Raw genomic sequence first — 18787 nt, 5'->3', positions numbered from 1 at the left:
TAATCTAAGCAAATATTCATTGTGGTTAATATGTTATTTGTGCATATTGCGATTTGTGTGTGATATGTGTATATGCAATTAAGTGAGAGAAACATGGTTATTGTGTGGTAAATTGATATTTCGGGTTGGTCTTCTGTTGAATGCTTATGATCTGTTTTGAATTTATGTTTTGTAAATCAAATATGAGATTCAAATTGTGAAAATAATTGTATTGTTTAAAGATCTTTTGTGCAGATTATCTTTAAGAGTGTGTATACATTTAGGGGAAACTTGCGTTTAGCAAATATATATATATATATATATATATTTATATGGTTTTGACTTTTTTACAAGTTCTTTTAAGTTCTTTATTTAACATATAAATTTGGTTTATTTTGTTCTGCCATCTCTAATTTCCTGTTTGTTCTTGTTCTTTCGTTTTCTTTTTTAGGTGTTGTTTTCTTTTGCCAGCTTTCTGGCCCTTAATAACAATATTTTGCTTATCAAAAAAAAGAAAATTTCTTTAAGTTGCCTAACCAGATTTGATCCAGTAGGTAAAGATATATTATTTACCAGGTAGGTCTCAAAGTTTAAGTCTTCATTCCTTCAATTTTCCTATATTAAAAAAAAAAAAAATCATTAAGTTTTGTCATTGATAGCTCATGATCATAGAATCTCTTGTAGAAGATTTTCCAACCATGTCACCCTTCTAGCCTCGGCCTCTATAGATAAAACCTAGATCATCAAGTTGCCCTTAACCTTCTCCTTCCTCCAATGCCTAGAGGACAGCCTTGAGAGCGCCTTTGATTTTGCTTGGTCCTTCTATTCTTACTAAATCTACTCAGCTTTCAACGTTTGCTGATCTTTTTGCATCTGTGACACTCAGTCCCTTTCAATTTCCACAAAACTCTCAAAGGTAACTTCTATTTCATATTTTGCATGAATTTCAGTCTAATCCAATCTCATTGTCTCAGCTCCTTGGACGAAACAATTCAAATTTGGAGGCTTAAGACTGAAAAAACGCATTAATGTGATTAAAGCTTGAGTTTGAGCATAGAAATTGATTTATTTCAATTAATATGTGGTTTTCTTTGAATTTTGCCATATCAATTGATTTATGAAGGTGTTTTTTAAGGTTTAAAATGAAAAATAAAATAGAATAGTGCCCTTAGAAATCTTATCGAAATTGGATTCTCTTAAATGGTAGAAATACCGATACCTAAAGCCAAGCTAAACCTTAGAGCAATAGGAATTAGCCTAAATAATCTATTAAATGATTGATTTTAGAAGCCAATTACATGTTGGCTTGATGGCTGACACTAAAGGTGCTGGCACAATTAGCTCCTAGGTTCGAAAGTCTTAGTAATTCCTGGTGGTTGTAGGTGTACCCTACGTCGGTCTTGTAGCTAATTTTTAAGTCAAATCAACGCATTCTAGTTATCCAAAAGCCATGTTGTTGGCTATCATTTTAGGACTTGACTTGGTGTAAGTTGTGTACAAAAATATATAAATGGGCTAATTTGTAAATTTAAAACACTTTTTAAAATTGCAATATCTATTTAGTCTTTTATGAAAATTTCATATTTAAATTTCAAAATTTACAACTTCTCTCTCTTCTATTATTGTCTTTGGATCAAATACCGTCAACTCTCTAACCTGTTATTCTCCACCAATTATTTAATCAATCAGAAACCATCTAACCATCCATTTAACCCATCAAAACACACCACCCGTTTGACCTATTAGAGTCACCATTACTCTAACTAATAATAACTCATATCAACCTCTAACTATAACCGTTCTCAAGCAAGAGATTCCATAACCCATCTCAAGCATCTTCTTCACGTATCCATTTTCGGTTGCTTTTTCTTAATCAAATTTATATTTTTCATCTCATTTCACAAGAGGGAAGGAAAAAAGAAAATGTTATCTCTAAAAGTGAACCGAATAAACTGAAAAATTTAAAAATAAAAACTTAACCAAATCGAACCGAATTTCTACAAAAATCGAATCAAATTTTGAAATCAAATTGGTACAGTCGATTATTTCGATCTGAACTAAATAATCCTCACCTTATCTAATTGATTAATTAATTATAATATAATTGATCATAGTTACTTAATTTATGATCAAATTGATTATGATCTACTTGATTAATTGTTAAAAGACCCAATAGTACTTGATTATGATGTAATTGATTATGATTACTTAATTTATGATCTAATTGATTAATTGATAAAATACTCGGTAGTACTTGATTATGATGTAATTGATCATAGTACTTGATTTATTATCTAATTAATTATGATTTACTTGATTAATTGATAAAATACCTGATAATACTTAATTATAATCTAATTGATCATAGTTACTTAATTTAAGATTTAAGTGATTAATAGTTACTTCATTAATTGATCTAATTGATTATGATATAATTGATCATAGTCACTTAATTTATTATCTAATTGACTAATAGTCACTTGATTAATTAATTTAATTGTTAATAGTTACTTGGTTAATTCATTTAATTGTTAATAGTTACTTGGTTAATTGATTTAATTTATCATAATTACTTGATTTATGATCTAATTGATTAGGCAGTCCAATTTTCAAAAGAAGGTGGAAAAAAGAAAAATATTATATTGTCTTCAAAACTGAACCGAATAAATTAAAATTTTCAAAAATAAAAACTGAACAAAGCTAAATTTCTACAAAAACCGAACAGAATTTTCGAATTAATTTGGTTCGATCAGACAATTATTTCAATCTAAACTAAATAATGCTTACCCCTATCTAATTGATTATGATGTAATTGATCGCAATTACATGGTTTATAATATAATTAATTGTGATATACCTGATTAATTGCTAAAATACTCGATAGTACTTGATTATAATCTAATTTATCATAATTACTTGATTATAATATAATTGATTAATAATTACTTGATTAATTGATCTAATTGATTATAATGTGAGCGATCATAGTTACTTGATTTATGATCTAATTAACCAATAGTTACTTAATTAATTTATATAATTGTTAATAGTTACTTGATTAATTGATTATAAAATTTATCATAGTTACTTGATTTATAATCTAATGGATTAGGCATCCAATTTTCACAAGAGAGGAAAAATGAAAAATATTATTTAAAAAAAAACTGAATCGAATTAAATTTCTACAAAAATCGAACTGAATTTCCAAATTAATTCAGTTTGATCAGTCGGTTATTTCGACCTGAACTGTATAATGCTCACCCCTATTTAATTGATTAATTGATTGTAATTTAATTGATTATAGTTGTTTGATTAATGATCTAATTAATTATAGTCTAGTTGATTTATTGATAAAATATCTTAGAGTACTTAATTATGATGTAATTGTTAATAGTTATTTGAATAATTGATCTAATTGATTATAATATAATTAATCATAATTACTTAATTTATGATTTAATTGATTATGATCTACTTGATTAATTGATAAAATACCTAATTGTACTCAATTATAATGTAATTAATCGTAATCACTTAATTTATGTCTAATTGATTATGATTTATTTGATTAATTGATAAAATACCCAATAGTACTTGATTATGATATGATGTATTATAGTTGATTTATGATGTAACTGATTATAATTACTTAATTAATTGATTTAATTGGTTTAGTTACTGTATTATTTGATCTAATTGATTTTAATCTAATTGATCATAGTTACTTGATTTTATGATCTAATTGATTAGGCAATCCAATTTTCACAATAGGGAAAAAAAGGGAAAATATAATGTTGTCTCCAAATCCAAACCTAATAAATTGAAAAATTCATAAATAAAAATTAAACAAAACCTAATTTCTACAAAAATCAAATCGGATTTCTAAATTAATTCGCTTTGATTAGTTATTTCAATTTGAGCTGAATAATATTCACCCCTATCTAATTGACTATGACGTAATTAATCATAGTTACTTGATTTATCTAATTTATCATAGTTACTTGATTTATAATTTAATTTATTATAATTTCTTGATTTATGATATAATTAATTATGATTTACTTGACTAATTAATAAAATACACTATAGTTCTTTATTATGATGTATTTCATAATTAATTGACTTATGATCTAATTAATTATGATCTACTTGATTAATTGATAAAATACGTGATGGTACTTGATTATAATGTAATTGATCATAATTACTTTATTTATGATCTAATTAATTATGATATACTTGATTAATTGATAATATATTATAATATAATTGATCATAATTACTTGATTTATAATTTAATTGATTATGATATACTTGATTAATTGATAAAACACCCAATAGTACTCAATTATAATGTAATTAATCATAATTACTTGATTTATGTCTAATTGATTATTATTTACTTGATTAATTGATAAAATATCCAATAGTACTTGATTATAATATGATATATTATAGTTGATTTATGATGTAACTGATCATAATTACTTGATTAATTGATTTAATTGGTTTAGTTACTTGATTATTTGATCTAATTGATTAGGCAATCCAATTTTCACAATAGGAAAAAAATTGAAAAATTCATAAATAAAAATTAAACCAAACCGAATTTCTACAAAAATCGAATCGAATTTCTAAAGTAATTCGCTTTGATTGGTTATTTTAATTTGAACTGAATAATACTCACTCATATCTAATTGACTATGACGTAATTGATCATAGTTACTTGATTTATAATCTAATTTGTCATAGTTACTTGATTTATGATCTAATTAATTATGATCTACTTGATTAATTGATAAAATATGTGATAGTACTTTATTATGATGTAATTGATCATAATTACTTGATTTATGATTTAATTAATTATGATATACTTGATTAATTGATAAAATATCTTATAGTACTTTATTATGATGTAATTGATCATAATTATTTTATTTATGATGTAATTGATTATGATTTACTTGATTAATTGATAAAATACCCGATTATACTTGATTATAGTCTAATTGATTATAGTTACTTGATTTATGTTCTATTGAATTAATTAATAAAATACTCGATAGTACTTGATTATAATCTAATTGATTATTGTTACTTAATTTAAGATCTAATCAATTAATTGATATAATTGTTAATAGTTACTTGATTAATTTATCCAATTGATTATACTGTAATTAATTATAGTTAGTTGATTAATTGACCTAATTGATTATAGTTACTTGATTTATGATATAATTAGTTCACCAATTACTCGCCTCATTTGGAATTTGCTAAATAAACAGATTGACGTTTGAATCGAACTAGTCATTGGTCTGATTCTCGATTAAACTAGTCTGGCCTAGTTCTAACAACACTATATGAAATCAATTATGATTGATTGAATTTTTAGTGTGGTTAAACAATGATTGGTTGAATTTTTTGTGGATTATGATTGGTTAAGGGATTGGTGAGAGCTATTGATTAATTAAAAATTTGGTAGGATGTAATTAGTTAAGAGATTGATAAAAGTTGATTGATAAAGGAAGAGGAGTGACACGGTGGGAGGGCGGACCAAATTAATTTAGAGTCTAAATGACTTAAAGGTAAAGTGGATATTTCATTTCATTTCATTTTTACAAGTTTTGTAAGCATTTTTTTATTCACCAAGCATTTTTCATCTTTTTAAGTATTTTTTTAATCGACAATTTAGATAAACAAACTAACTCATTAACAAAACAAAGTACAGGCATCGATTCTTCCTAGTCCTAAAGTACATGGATTAACTTATTAATTATGCCAAACTACATAGACTAAATAATTATTTATTCAAAAAAATAAAGTTATGGCTTTTGTTATGTGTGTAATCAAGTGTTCTTCCACAAGTTTGTATTCGATTAATTTTAGGTCTATCTTTTAATAACTTTGGGTTGATTTATTTTGGATTGCGGATTAGTTTGAATAAGAATTCAAAATGATCAAGTCACACCAAAACGAATAATAAATTTTGTAATATTAATAATTGCAAAAATTAAAATTTTTTTATCTTTTCAAAGAAATTTTATGCTTTCCCATGCATCCATTGCATAATACAATGAAAGGAGATGAACCCATGAAGCAGGATGCTTGTAGTTGTGGCAAAGAATTGCGAGGCAGCAAACGTACCTTCATGTGGGGTGAAAGATTTTAACTAGCACAAACTTGAAGGGGCTGATCATTTTAGTTCGTTGTAGCACCAAATGAACCAAAGACTGCAAGTGTTTGAGATTGAATAGCTGGAGTTTCTATCTTAAATTATGATGATGCCCAACGTTCCATATCAATTAAGAGTCGAGGAGCGAGCTTATTTATAAGCATTAGTCTCTCCTTTTTCTCTCTGTAGTATGAATCGGACACATCAACAGATTGAATGAGTAATAATGATGGAAATGAATTTTTTTTTTGTTTATATATATATAATTTAAAAATGTTTTATTTTTATCTGCAAGCTAGTTGGGTCAGGCTGAACATAGTCTATGAGACTCGGTCCGGCCCGGCCAGTGATTCCACCTGTAGTCCACTACCAGTAGCCATCGGCCCATCGCTGTCTCTACCATCGTCCATAGCTGCCTCCGCTTCTCGCCTTCATGCCTCCACCTCCACCATCAGTCGCAATCCTCTTTGCGTCAGTATCCCTCGTACCGTCCAACAAGGTCTCTCTCTCTCTCTCTCTCTCTCTCTCTCTCTCTGTGTTTGGTTTTTGAGAAATTGTTAGGACTCAGAAAAAACGGAGAATCCTCAATTATGGTTTCTTAGTATTAGATTCTGATATAATTGTTAATTTGATGGCATATTAGATTCTGATATAATTGTTAATTTGATGGCATACTTCTTTATTATTATTATTATTATTATTATTTATTATTATTATCCATTGTTTTTTATTGGTTGTGATAATAGAAAGTATTACTTTCTGTCGTGTTGCATTTTATGTCATTTTGGCTTTGAATGTCTGATTTCTATTATCACAATGGCACTGTAAGTAAACTCAATTCTATCATTTCCTTCTGTTCATATGTGAATCTAATTGTTTTTCATTATCTGTGGATGACATAAATAATGAAACTTTGCAGTATGTTGCTACTTTACAAGAACAGTTGGAACAACTGGCTGAAGAAAGAAATCCAGATGGTTTACTTAGGTCTGTATGATTTCTTAATTTCTTCTGTTAAATATGTAATGACTTCTGTAAGAATTTCCTACACATTGAAGCTCTTTTCAAATGCCTGTTCATAAAATTTGTGAACTTCTGAGTCAGATTTCTCTTTACCTTTGCATTTGCATTAGCACTTTTCTGAGTTGTTCTTCATCTAATGAAACAAAAATTCATGACAACATTTCTTTTAGTGAGTGCTGAAATGATGATAGGCTGTCTCTTTGTCCTTTCTTTTTCTTTTATTTTTTTTTTAATTTGTTATTTTTCCTCAATAGTGGTTGAGAATTTCATGTTTCTGCAACAGTCCCTAAACTTTGTATGCAGTGCTATTGAAACTTTTTTGTATACATTTCTACAGAGTTTCAAAGGCTAAGGTGAATGATTATTCAGAGAAGATTGAAGCCATTGCTTCCAGAATAGCTGCCCCATTGGTGCGTTCTATGACCTAGAAATTAAATGCATTTGCATATTGTTAAAATCATTAATTTTATTGTGAAATTGAGCAATTTTTGTAAAGTAACACTAGTACTAGATTGAATTTATAGATGTGGAATTGTGGATACATAATGTTTTTACAATGTTTAAAGGATAATTTTTTTTTATTGTTTTCCTAAGGGTCTAAAAAAATTAATGAAATACCACAGCCAGTGTGATGCGGTTATCTGGCGAAGCATAATTCAAGAATTGTAGTGGACAACAGAGCAGTTGTGAGATTATATTTGGTTTTGAAGGAAACATGGGGCTCTTGGCTGATCTCACTTTTATTGAAGATTTTTGTTACATATTATAGGAAGAAGTTTAGGAATAAAAAAGAGGGAAAGGCTGTTGTAACTGAAGGAGAGTAGCTGATGGCAGTTATAGAAGTCAATAAACAGCTGGAATTGATTAGTAAACAGCTGGAACTGATTAGATAAGCAGTTACAACTGCTAAAGTGTATAAAACTGATTAGATAACATTTGGTATCAGAGCTGGTACGTGGTGGGATTGATTCAATTGTTGGTTCTTGTGAGTTGGAAATATGACTAGATCTGTAGTGGTGAGTTCTGAGATGGTCAAGATTGCTGAACTAGAGGAGAAAATGAGAGATCTCCAAGAGGAGACTTGAGGAATGAAGGAGGAGGCAAAGAAAACTTCTCTGGAACTTAATTCTTTCAGGGAGGAATTTCGGGCTTTCATGAGCATTATGATGGAGGATAAAAACGAAGAAAAAGGAAAGGAAATTTGTAGCAATGATGAGGACAGGACTGAGTGCACGAAAGCAGGGGTCATTGGATGATCCGAGTGCATGAAAATAGGGGGCTGTTACCCATTCCTTCTCAAGGTAATTCTAGAAACTCTAATAATTCTTTTAGTTGTGAGGGATCAAACCCTTATCTACCTAAGATTGAATTGATGACTTTTGATGGAAATGATCCTAGGGTTTGGATTAGGAAATGTATTAAATATTTTGATGTGTATGGAGTGCCAAAGGATAAAAGGATTGGGATTGCTAGTCTGTTTTTAACTGATAAGGCAGATGCATGATTTCATAACTGGAATAGGGAAAAGAGTCATTCTTGGAAGGAATTTGAGCAGAGTATTTGTGAGAGGTTTGGGCAGTGTTGTTAAAGGCGCTCGAGGCGCCCTGGCGAGGCGCCAGGCGAGGCCAAGCGCCACTCTCACGCCTCGCCTGGCACCGCCTGGGTTCCCTTTAAAGAGGCGAGAGGCGAGAGGCCCCTTGAGGCGACGCCTCTGTAATGCAATGATAATTTTTTTTTTTTTTAATTATTTAAAGCCAAATAAAAGAAAAATCCCTAAGCCACCTGCCTCAGTTTTCACGAGAAAGGAAGATCGGCACTCTCAAGTCTCAACTATGGCATTCAGCAGCACTTTTAGGTCTCTCTCTCTCTCTCTCTCTCTCTTTCTTCTTCTTCTTCTTCCCCTATTCCTTGCTGCTTCTACGACCTGGGAAACCCTTTTTTTTTTTTTTCCTTTTCCTCTCCTCCTCTAGTGCTGCTGTATGGGCATTATTCACCAGGGAAACCTTTTTTTTTTTTTCCCCCTTTTCCTCTCCTCCTCTAATGCTGCTGTATGGGCATTATTCTTCTTCTTCCCTATTTTGTGCTGCAATATGTTTTGTGTACCTTTTTTTTTTTTCCTTTTCCTCCCCTTCTTATATAATTTTGCTGTATGGGTATTAGGTATGCAGTAGTCTTGTTAATTTTCTATTTTGTTCAGCTTTTTTTTATTTTTTATTTTAATTGTTAATTTGTTTACTTTTTTATTCTTTTTATTCTTAATATTTTGTTGTTAATTTGTTAATTAGTTGGTAATTAGTTGTTTAAATTATACGGTTAATTTGTTATTTTTTTTTACTTTAACTTTGTTAATTTATTAATTTGTTATTATTCTTGTTACTTTAACTTGATATTCTTATTAATTAGTTGTTTAATTTATATGGGTGTTGTTAATTTGTTTACTTTAACTTTGTTAATTTGTTCTTATTTTTGTTAATTTAATTTGATATTCTTATTAATTAGTTGTTTAACTTTTATAAATATTGTTAATTTGTTGTTATTCTTATTACTTTAACTTGACATTCTTGTTAATTAGTTATTTAATTTATTGTTTAATTTGTTAATATGTTAAAAGTATACACACACATATAATTTAGGTAATTTAGACTATGGCGCCTTGCTTTAAAAAGGCCTCGCCTCGCCTCTCGCCTAAAGCCATAAGGCCCCCTGTCGCCTTAGTGTCGCCTTTCGCCTTGATAACACTGGGTTTGGGGATCAAAGGTTACAAGATATTGTTGAGGAATTTATGAAGTTAAGGCAGGAGGGGACTGTGGATGAATATCAAGATACTTTTGAGGATCTAAGGATTACGTGGTGGGATTGATTCAATTGTTGGTTCTTGTGAGTTGGAAATATGACTAGATCTGTAGTGGTGAGTTCTGAGATGGTCAAGATTGCTGAACTAGAGGAGAAAATGAGAGATCTCCAAGAGGAGACTCGAGGAATGAAGGAGGAGGCAAAGAAAACTTCTCTGGAACTTAATTCTTTCAGGGAGGAATTTCGGGCTTTCATGAGCATTATGATGGAGGATAAAAACAAAGAAAAAGGAAAGGAAATTTGTAGCAGTGATGAGGACAGACCTGGAGTGCATGAAAACAAATGTTGGATGATCTGGATTGCATGAAAATAGAGGGCTGTTACCCATTCCTTCTCAAGGTAATTCTAGAAACTCTAATAATTCTTTTAGTTGTGAGGGATCAAACCCTTATCTACCTAAGATTGAATTGATGACTTTTGATGGAAATGATCCTAGGGTTTGGATTAGGAAATGTGTTAAATATTTTGATGTGTATGGAGTGCCAAAGTATAAAAGGATTGGGATTGTTAGTATGTTTTTAACTGATAAGGCAGATGCATGATTTCATAACTGGAATAGGGAAAAGAGTCATTCTTGGAAGGAATTTGAGCAGAGTATTTGTGAGAGGTTTGGGGATCAAGGGTTACAAGATATTGTTGAGGAATTTATGAAGTTAAGGCAGGAGGGGATTGTGGATGAATATCAAGATACTTTTGAGGATCTAAGGATTAGAATGAAGAGGGTTATGCCAGATTTGGGTGAATCCTATTTTCTTTCAGGATTTATTGGGGGTTTGAAGGATGAGGTGAGACTTATGGTAAGAATGATGAAACCAACCACTCTTTCTCAAGCAATTGAGGTTGCTAGACTGCAAGAGCAGCTTTTGGATAATACTAGAAGGTACAAAGGTCCTGCTAAGAATTCTTATACCACTGCAAGTTTTAGACCTAATTCTTACAGCAATCCTAACAATAGCAATTTTGGTAATAACTTCAGTTCTACAAATGCTAGCCAACCCAACCAAAATTCTAGACCTATTCAGCTATACTCTTACCCTCCAAGACCACCTCTTGTTAATTCTCTTCCTAAGCCAAATTTTCCTTTGAACAAAACAATTACTAGCAGTACTACCCCTATTGTAACAGCCAATTCTTCAGTCAACAAACCTTCCAATCAACCTAATTCAACTACTAAAACCAACCCAAGACCTTGTTACAAGTGTGGGGAGAAGTTTGTACCTGGGCACCTATGTAAACCTAAGACTGTAATGGCTGTGTAGATTGAGGAATTAGAAGGGGAAAATGGGGAAGAAGGTTTGAATATGTTAGAGGAATCACAGGAGTTGGAAAATATGGGAGAACCTATGCTATCAATATATGCTGTGGAAGGAAAGCAAGGGAATGAAACTATTAAAGTCTTGGGGAAGCATAGAAGTAGACAGCTGGTGATTCTTATTGACACAGGGAGTACTAATAGCTTCTTGGATAGGAAAGTTGTTGAGGAATTGAAGCTGCCAATGGTGGAAATACCAGCTGCCCATATTTCTGTTGCTGATGGGAGGAAAATTACTTGTGAACACAAATGTCAACACTTTTCTTGGCAGATGCAGTCTCATCATTTCAATTTTGACTTGAGGATTCTGCAGTTGGGAAGTTTCGATATGATTTTAGGGGTTGATTGGCTTAAAAGTTTTAATCCAATTTTGTTTGATTTTAAGGCTTCAAGGGTTATATTGAGTGGTTATGGGAAACCAATTGTTTTACAAGGGCTGAATGATTATTACTCTTTAGGATCTATTCTGAAATCCTGTGATACTATTTCTGAATTACTTCAGAAAGGAGGGGCTGATTTAGCAATACCTATTTTTTGCGTTTCAGTTTCAGAAAGTGAGCAAAATGATTCTGTTGTTAATGCAGTAGCAGTGCATGTGGGTGAGGGTTTAGAGCAACTATTGGAAAAGTATCATAGTATCTTTGAGGAACCTCATGGCCTTCCACCATTTAGAAGCCAAAATCATGCCATTCCATTGAATTCAACTTCTCAGGCCATTAATGTTAGGCCATACAGGTATCCCCATTTTCAGAAAGCTGAAATTGAAAAGTTAGTTTCTGATATGCTGCAATCTCAAATCATTCAGCCTAGTACTAGCCCATATTCTTCTCCAGTCCTTCTGGTGAAGAAAAAAGATGGGACATGGAGATTTTGTGTTGATTATAGGAAATTGAATGATCAAACAATCAAGGATAAGTTCCCTATTCCTATTATTGATGATCTACTGGATGAATTACATGGAGCTTGTGTTTTTTCCAAGATAGACCTTAGAGCAGGGTATTATCAAATAAGAATGCATATTCCAGACATACCCAAAACTGCATTCAGAACTCACCAAGGCCATTGTGAGTTTACTGTGATGCCTTTTGGGCTTACCAATGCCCTAGCAACCTTCCAGGCATTGATGAACCACATATTTCAACCTTATTTGAGAAAGTTTGTTTTGTTTTTTTTTTTATGATATTTTAGTCTACAGCCATAATATGGAGACACATTTGCAGCACCTAGAAGTGGTGTTTAACGTTCTTCAAGAGCAGCAATTATATGCAAAAATGTCTAAATGTTCTTTTGGGAATACTGAAGTGGAGTATTTGGGTCATATAATTTCAAGGGAAGGGGTAGCAACAGATCCAAAGACAGTGCAGGCCATGAATACTTGGCCAACCCCTATTTCTGTTAAGGAATTGAGGAGTTTTTTGGGGCTCACTGACTACTATCGAAAGTTTATAAGGAACTATGATATCATCAGTAAACCCTTGACAGATTTATTGAAGAATGATGCTTTCCAATGGGGTCCAGCAGCTCAAGAAGCCTTTACCAGGCTCAGGCAGGCTATAACTGAAGCTCCTGTTCTTGCTCTGCCGGATTTCGCAAAAAATTTTGTTATTGAGATTGATGCTAGCAACTGGGGAATGGGTGCAGTACTGTAATAGGAGAATCATCCTATTGCTTTTATTGCTAAAGCTTTTGGACCTAGATCACAGACCCTATCTGTGTATGAAAAGGAGCTTTTGGCCATTACCTTTGCTGTCTCTAAATGGAGACATTACTTAGAGCAAGGTCAATTCTTCATAAAAACTGACCATGAGAGTATCAAGCATCTTTTAGAGCAAAGGTTACTTACTGGATTACAGCTGAGGGGAATTTCAAAATTATTGGGCCTTGATTATAAAATTCTCTATAGAAAAGGAGTTGAAAATAAAGTGGCCGATGCCTTATCTAGAAGGCCTGATAGGACAGTTCAGCAAGTCAATGTATTGCAGCTGTCCAATTCTTCTGTTACACCAACTTGGATGTCCAATTTGGTTCATAGTTATGAGGGTGATGAGAAAGCATTAGAGTTGCAAAGAACTCTTTCATTGGTTCCTAATGCATATCCTGGTTATAGGTTGAAAAATGGACTGATCCATTATAAGGATAGAATGTATGTGGGGGCTGCTACAGTTTTGAGGCAGAATTTATTGGCACTTTATCACAGCACTGCAGTTGGGGGACATTCAGGGGTGCATGCTACTCACATCAGGTTGGAAAAACTTTTTTTTTTGCTTGGTATGTTGACTTATGTTATGCAGTATATCAAAACTTGTGATACTTGTGCTAGGTGCAAATCTGAGCATTGTGCTTCCCCTGGTTTATTGCAACCATTGGAGATTCCTACTCAACCTTAGCAACAAATTTCTATGGATTTCATAGAGCATTTGCCAAAATCAAATGGGAAAGATACTATTCTAGTAGTTATTTGTAGATTGACAAAATATGCCCATTTCCTTCCCTTAACACATCCATTTACAGCTTCTTCAGTAGCCAAAATTTTTATGGATTATGTGTTTAAACTTCACGGCATTCCTCAATCTATTATTTCAGATAGAGATAAGATTTTCACTAGTCTCTTTTGGAAGGATCTCTTTAAATGTTTGAGGGTTACACTTGCTTTTAGCACAGCATATCACCCTCAAACTGATGGGCAGTCTGAAAGATTAAATCAGTGCTTGGAGGCCTATTTGAGATGCATGTGTCACTTGCAACCTTCTTCTTGGAGTAAATGGCTTTCGTTAGCAGAATGGTGGTACAACTCTTCTCATCATAGTGCAATTAAGATGTCCCCTTTTGAAGCTCTTTATGGGTATTCTTCTCCATTTCTGCCAGTAATTCCATCAGAGTTGCCTACTGTCGGGGCTGTAGCTGAATATTTGGAACAGCGGCAACATATGAATTCTATTCTTAAGGAAAATTTGTCATTTGCACAACAGAGAATGAAGCATCAAGCCGATAAAAAGAGAAGTGAAAGGGAGTTTGCTGTGGGAGATTGGGTCTATTTGAAACTTCAGCCTTACAGGCAATCTTCTATTGCCCTTAGGACTTCATTGAAGCTTGCTGCCAAGTATTATGGTCCATATCTAGTGTTGGAAAGGGTTGGCTCAGTGGCCTACAGATTGCAGTTGCCACCTAGTTCCTCTATACACCCTGTCTTCCATGTTTCTCTTTTAAAGAGGAAACTAGGAGATAAAGTAACCCCTTTGACGGAATTACCAACAATGATAGAGGAAAGGGTTATTGTTGCTCCTGAGAAGGTTTTACAGACAAGAGTTATTACAAGAGACAAGCAGCATGTGCTTCAAGGCCTCATTAAATGGGCTAATCTACCTGCTGAAGATGCTACTTGGGAAGATCAAGCTTCTCTCTTAGCTCAATTCCCTGAATTTTCACATTCTTGGGGACAAGAATGTGGTAATGGGAGAGGTATTGTTACATATTATAGGAAGAAGTTTAGGAATAAAAAGGAGGGAAAGGCTGTTGTAACTGAAGGAGAGTAGCTGATGGCAGTTATAGAAGTCAATAAACAGCTGGAATTGATTAGTAAACAGCTGGAACTGATTAGATAAGCAGTTACAACTGCTAAAGTGTATAAAACTGGGGAGTTACTTTGTAATTGCATAACTGAAATTTCAGAAATAATATTCTTCTTTTTCTCTCTAATTTTCTCCCTAATTCTTCTTTCTTCCGATCCTCTTTCTTACTTCTTCTTTCTCAGTTACTTCTTCTTCTATTCTCCTAATTTCTCTTGTTAGGGATCCAAAACCCTAACAAGTTTGTACTCCGGATCAGATATTACTGTTTGTGAAAAAACTTTTTCTTCAATTATATATTGAGTAAACTTCCTTTTCTTCCAGTATGATGCGCATCTTGTTACCAACAAAGTAATTGGCTTAAATTTCTTGCAACATGTCATCCTTCATCCACTCAATTTTTTTTCCCCAGTGACCAAGTGTAGTGATTTTTCTTACTAATTCAGTTTATGGGATTTATGTCATCTACCAATCCATGCTTTTAAATTCGTGTTTCTTTAATTGCTGCATTTACTGTAATGCAAATGTAAACAAATAAATGAATCTTATAATTTAAGTTTAATGTCAATAGTTTTTCTTATGATTCTTTAATTGGAAGTCATATGCACAATGCCAATTTTAACCAAGAGTTTCCATGACCATAATGGGCCTTAAACAGAAAAGATGCTTCCACCAGTTTAATGCTGGCAAATTTTGGTATGACCTGAAGGCTATTGAGTTTCTCTTTAATTTGATCTCATTCCTTCTATGCATCTTTAACTATTTTTCATGGGAAAGAGGTTCCATTACAGATTATTGGTCATTGTTGGAACTCGGTCTATAACAATTGTGGACAGCTCTCAAATTTCCTGTCTTTTAATTCAGTAATTTCATTGAATTCTAAATTTTTTGGATTTTTTTTGGCGCCAGTTTAATCTAACTTAAGTATATCTGTGTTGTATTTATCCCCTTATGCTTTTTAGTGAACAATCACTTTTCAAATTAATTGGCATTCGTTTGGGCAGGTGTCATAGGTGTTATGAGGCTCTTGTTTTATGACATTATACTGGTGTAAGGACACACATGCAGTCGTTCATTTACATCCATACATTCATTTTATGATGTTGCCTCCATTTGTTTATCTTAGTAAATTATTGGTGTTGGTACCGGTCAATGTTATAATAGCTAATCATCTTTTATGTATCTAATTCTCAGCCTTATATTCAGGTATCTGGAGAGTCTTTTGCTGGGAGTTCTGCAAAAGAAAGTCCTAAAGCAGATGGAGAAACTTAATTCCCCTCTTCTCTGGGCTTGAGAAGAAGATTTGTGTAAATGAATCTGTAGTTGTTAGAATTTATGTGATATATGGATTATGGAATCTCCCAATTAGTGCTTTTATCTTCTCTCCTTCCCCCCTCACCACAACAACACCCAACAACACACAACACCCAACAACACACACCACCCACCACCCCCCCCCCCCCCCCCCCCCCTCTCTCTCTCTCTCTTTTTCCCCCCAAAATCCCCCCTTTTGGGTTATAATTTGTTTCATTTTGATTCATGTGTGGCACATCAAACAGGGCAGCCTCAAATATTGATGGCAGAAATTATGACCTTAATCAGGTTCATACATCAGCACCTGTCAAACTAGATACTGCAGCAAAAGCACACATTGAAAAGCACAGGTACTTTTTTATTGTTCAGTCAGGGTAAACTTGATTGTGAAATATGCATTTGAATAAAAGGTTCAGATACATACATTATTATTTGTATTTTATACTCCCGCTGTGTTCCATAGTCCAGACAACCACTTATAACCATCACTTGCTATCTTCCTAGAGCTAAAGGCCACTCATTTGCTAAAGATGCCCTGACTATGCACCAGGGGTAGTCTTCTTGAGAAGATGAGCTACCACCTAGCCACTTGGTGAATAATCCATGATTCTGGCTCTGTAGTGATCATTTTAATGGGATAAAGAACAAGTATCCGCTGAAAGGGCAGAATGAGGGTGGGGGAGGAGGGCAACGCACACACCAATATTGTCCTTTGGTAATGATTTTTCCTTCATCCCCTACCTCAACTGCCCTCTTTCCTCAGATAAGGTGGAAATGCAAGGTCCACTGTAAATGTGAGTTCATTTGTAAGATGATATGGCAACTGTATCTAAATCTGCGCCACAAGTCTTTAAATGAATATTAGAAAAATCATCACAATAAAGGCGTAGATATTTGAACAGAACTTGTTCCATATGTTTTATTGCTGCAAGATATTAAATTTGTCTCGTGACAGAAAGCTTCAGGAGGACTTGACAGATGAAATGGTTGGGTTGGCACGTCAACTTAAGGAAAATAGTCTCCATACGAGCCAGTCTCTGCAAAATACTGAAAAGGTAATTTTTTTATTTTTTGTTATCCTATCTTGCATAGTTTTGTGAATTTATGTTGACAATTCATGGAAAATACATTACCATCCAAGGAGAATGTGCAATTTTAGTGTTGAACTGTTGATGGGTGCATCTTACATTTTCTGGAGGCAGCGTTGCACCATCTGGTCCTCCATTATTCGTTCAATAGAAGTTTTGATCATGATTAAGTTTGATATGATATGTGACTCAAAAAACTAACAAAAGATAAATTTGGCCCCTAAATTTATAGGCAATGTCCAATCAAAATGATTTTACTATTTTAGTATCATGCAGTGCTATATCTTTCCCTTTCTCTCCCAATTTGGGAGGATGAAAATAATTTTGGCCTGGGTGGATATACATTCCCTAGTTCCTACTATAAAGAAAAGGGAAACTAGTTTTCCCCTTACATGTTTGCTGCCTATTGTCCATCACCTCACTTTTTCTTTCTACCTCAACAAGCTTGGTTGTGTTCATTATATTTGTTATTAATTGTTTAAACAGAATCTGCAAGGGATTCCTGAGTACATTGAATATGTATCTACCCTAATAATAGCGTTGCCTCCATCAATCCGTTATGCTGTCCTACTGCTCAAATTGTCATTATTTGTAGCATCTGTGTATCTATGGCTGTGTGAACCATGCATCACCATTACTACTACAGGCTCTTAAACTGCTGCTGACAATTGCAAAATTTAGCGTCTGTTAAATTGTACAAGTTGTCATCTGTCCCTTGGAAGTTCAAGCATTCATTGCACTCAACCACTCTACCACCATGCTCTCTCTCTCTCTCTCTCTCTCACACACACACACACACACACACGTGTTAATACACACACTTCCCTCATCCTCAGAACTCCAAGAAGAATTATCTATGCATCATAACTATCCAGAGCTCTGTCACCAGATCAGTCAACACTTCAGTGCAAGAAGCGCTATGGATGTACCACATTTCATATGTTTGTGTGGGAAAAACATTTCTCTAATTTTTCCTATCTGAATTAATTGCACCATGAGCCACATTGGATTGCTACTGACTTCTGCTTGTCTCGTGTTTTGTGGTTTGACTAAGTGGTTTCACTCTTGGGCCATGATTGTTTGTTTGAGTGCAGATACTTGATTCTACAGAGAAGGCTGTTGAGCAGAGCTTGGCTAGAACTAGCCGTGCCAATGCACAAGCCTTGGAGATATACTCAAAAACTTCCAAGACCACATGCTTTACATGGCTTGTGATTTTTCTAATGACATGTATTTTCATCATGGTTGTACTCCTAATTCGCATCACTTGAAGTGTTTTCAGGATGAACAATCTCTTCCCAAGTAGTAAACGTGGTAATGCTACAACCTTTCAACATGATTCTTACATTTAACCTTGTCATAAAGCCATAGTAATAACAAGTATATTTGTTGTATACAATTTTCTTAATTCATGCAACTGTTGAAATTGGTTACCACTCTACTCATATCTTATATGTAATATGTTGCCTTTGATTTT

General features: G+C 33.2%; 1 non-coding gene across 1 annotated transcript; it reads left to right on the top strand.

Annotated features, from left to right (window-relative positions):
* Positions 1-6986: 6986 nt before the first annotated feature.
* Positions 6987-18581, top strand: LOC110641600 (uncharacterized; the record flags this gene model as incomplete). The annotated part of the gene is made up of 6 exons (XR_009148414.1): positions 6987-7141; positions 7515-7587; positions 16103-16215; positions 16468-16572; positions 17178-17277; positions 18405-18581. It is a non-coding gene; the product is annotated as an uncharacterized LOC110641600 (transcript).
* Positions 18582-18787: the final 206 nt, after the last annotated feature.

The sequence above is a fragment of the Hevea brasiliensis genome, chromosome 4 (genome assembly GCF_030052815.1).
Source record: "Hevea brasiliensis isolate MT/VB/25A 57/8 chromosome 4, ASM3005281v1, whole genome shotgun sequence".
Taxonomy (NCBI): Eukaryota; Viridiplantae; Streptophyta; class Magnoliopsida; order Malpighiales; family Euphorbiaceae; genus Hevea; species Hevea brasiliensis.
This window is presented reverse-complemented; position numbering and strand designations above follow the sequence as displayed.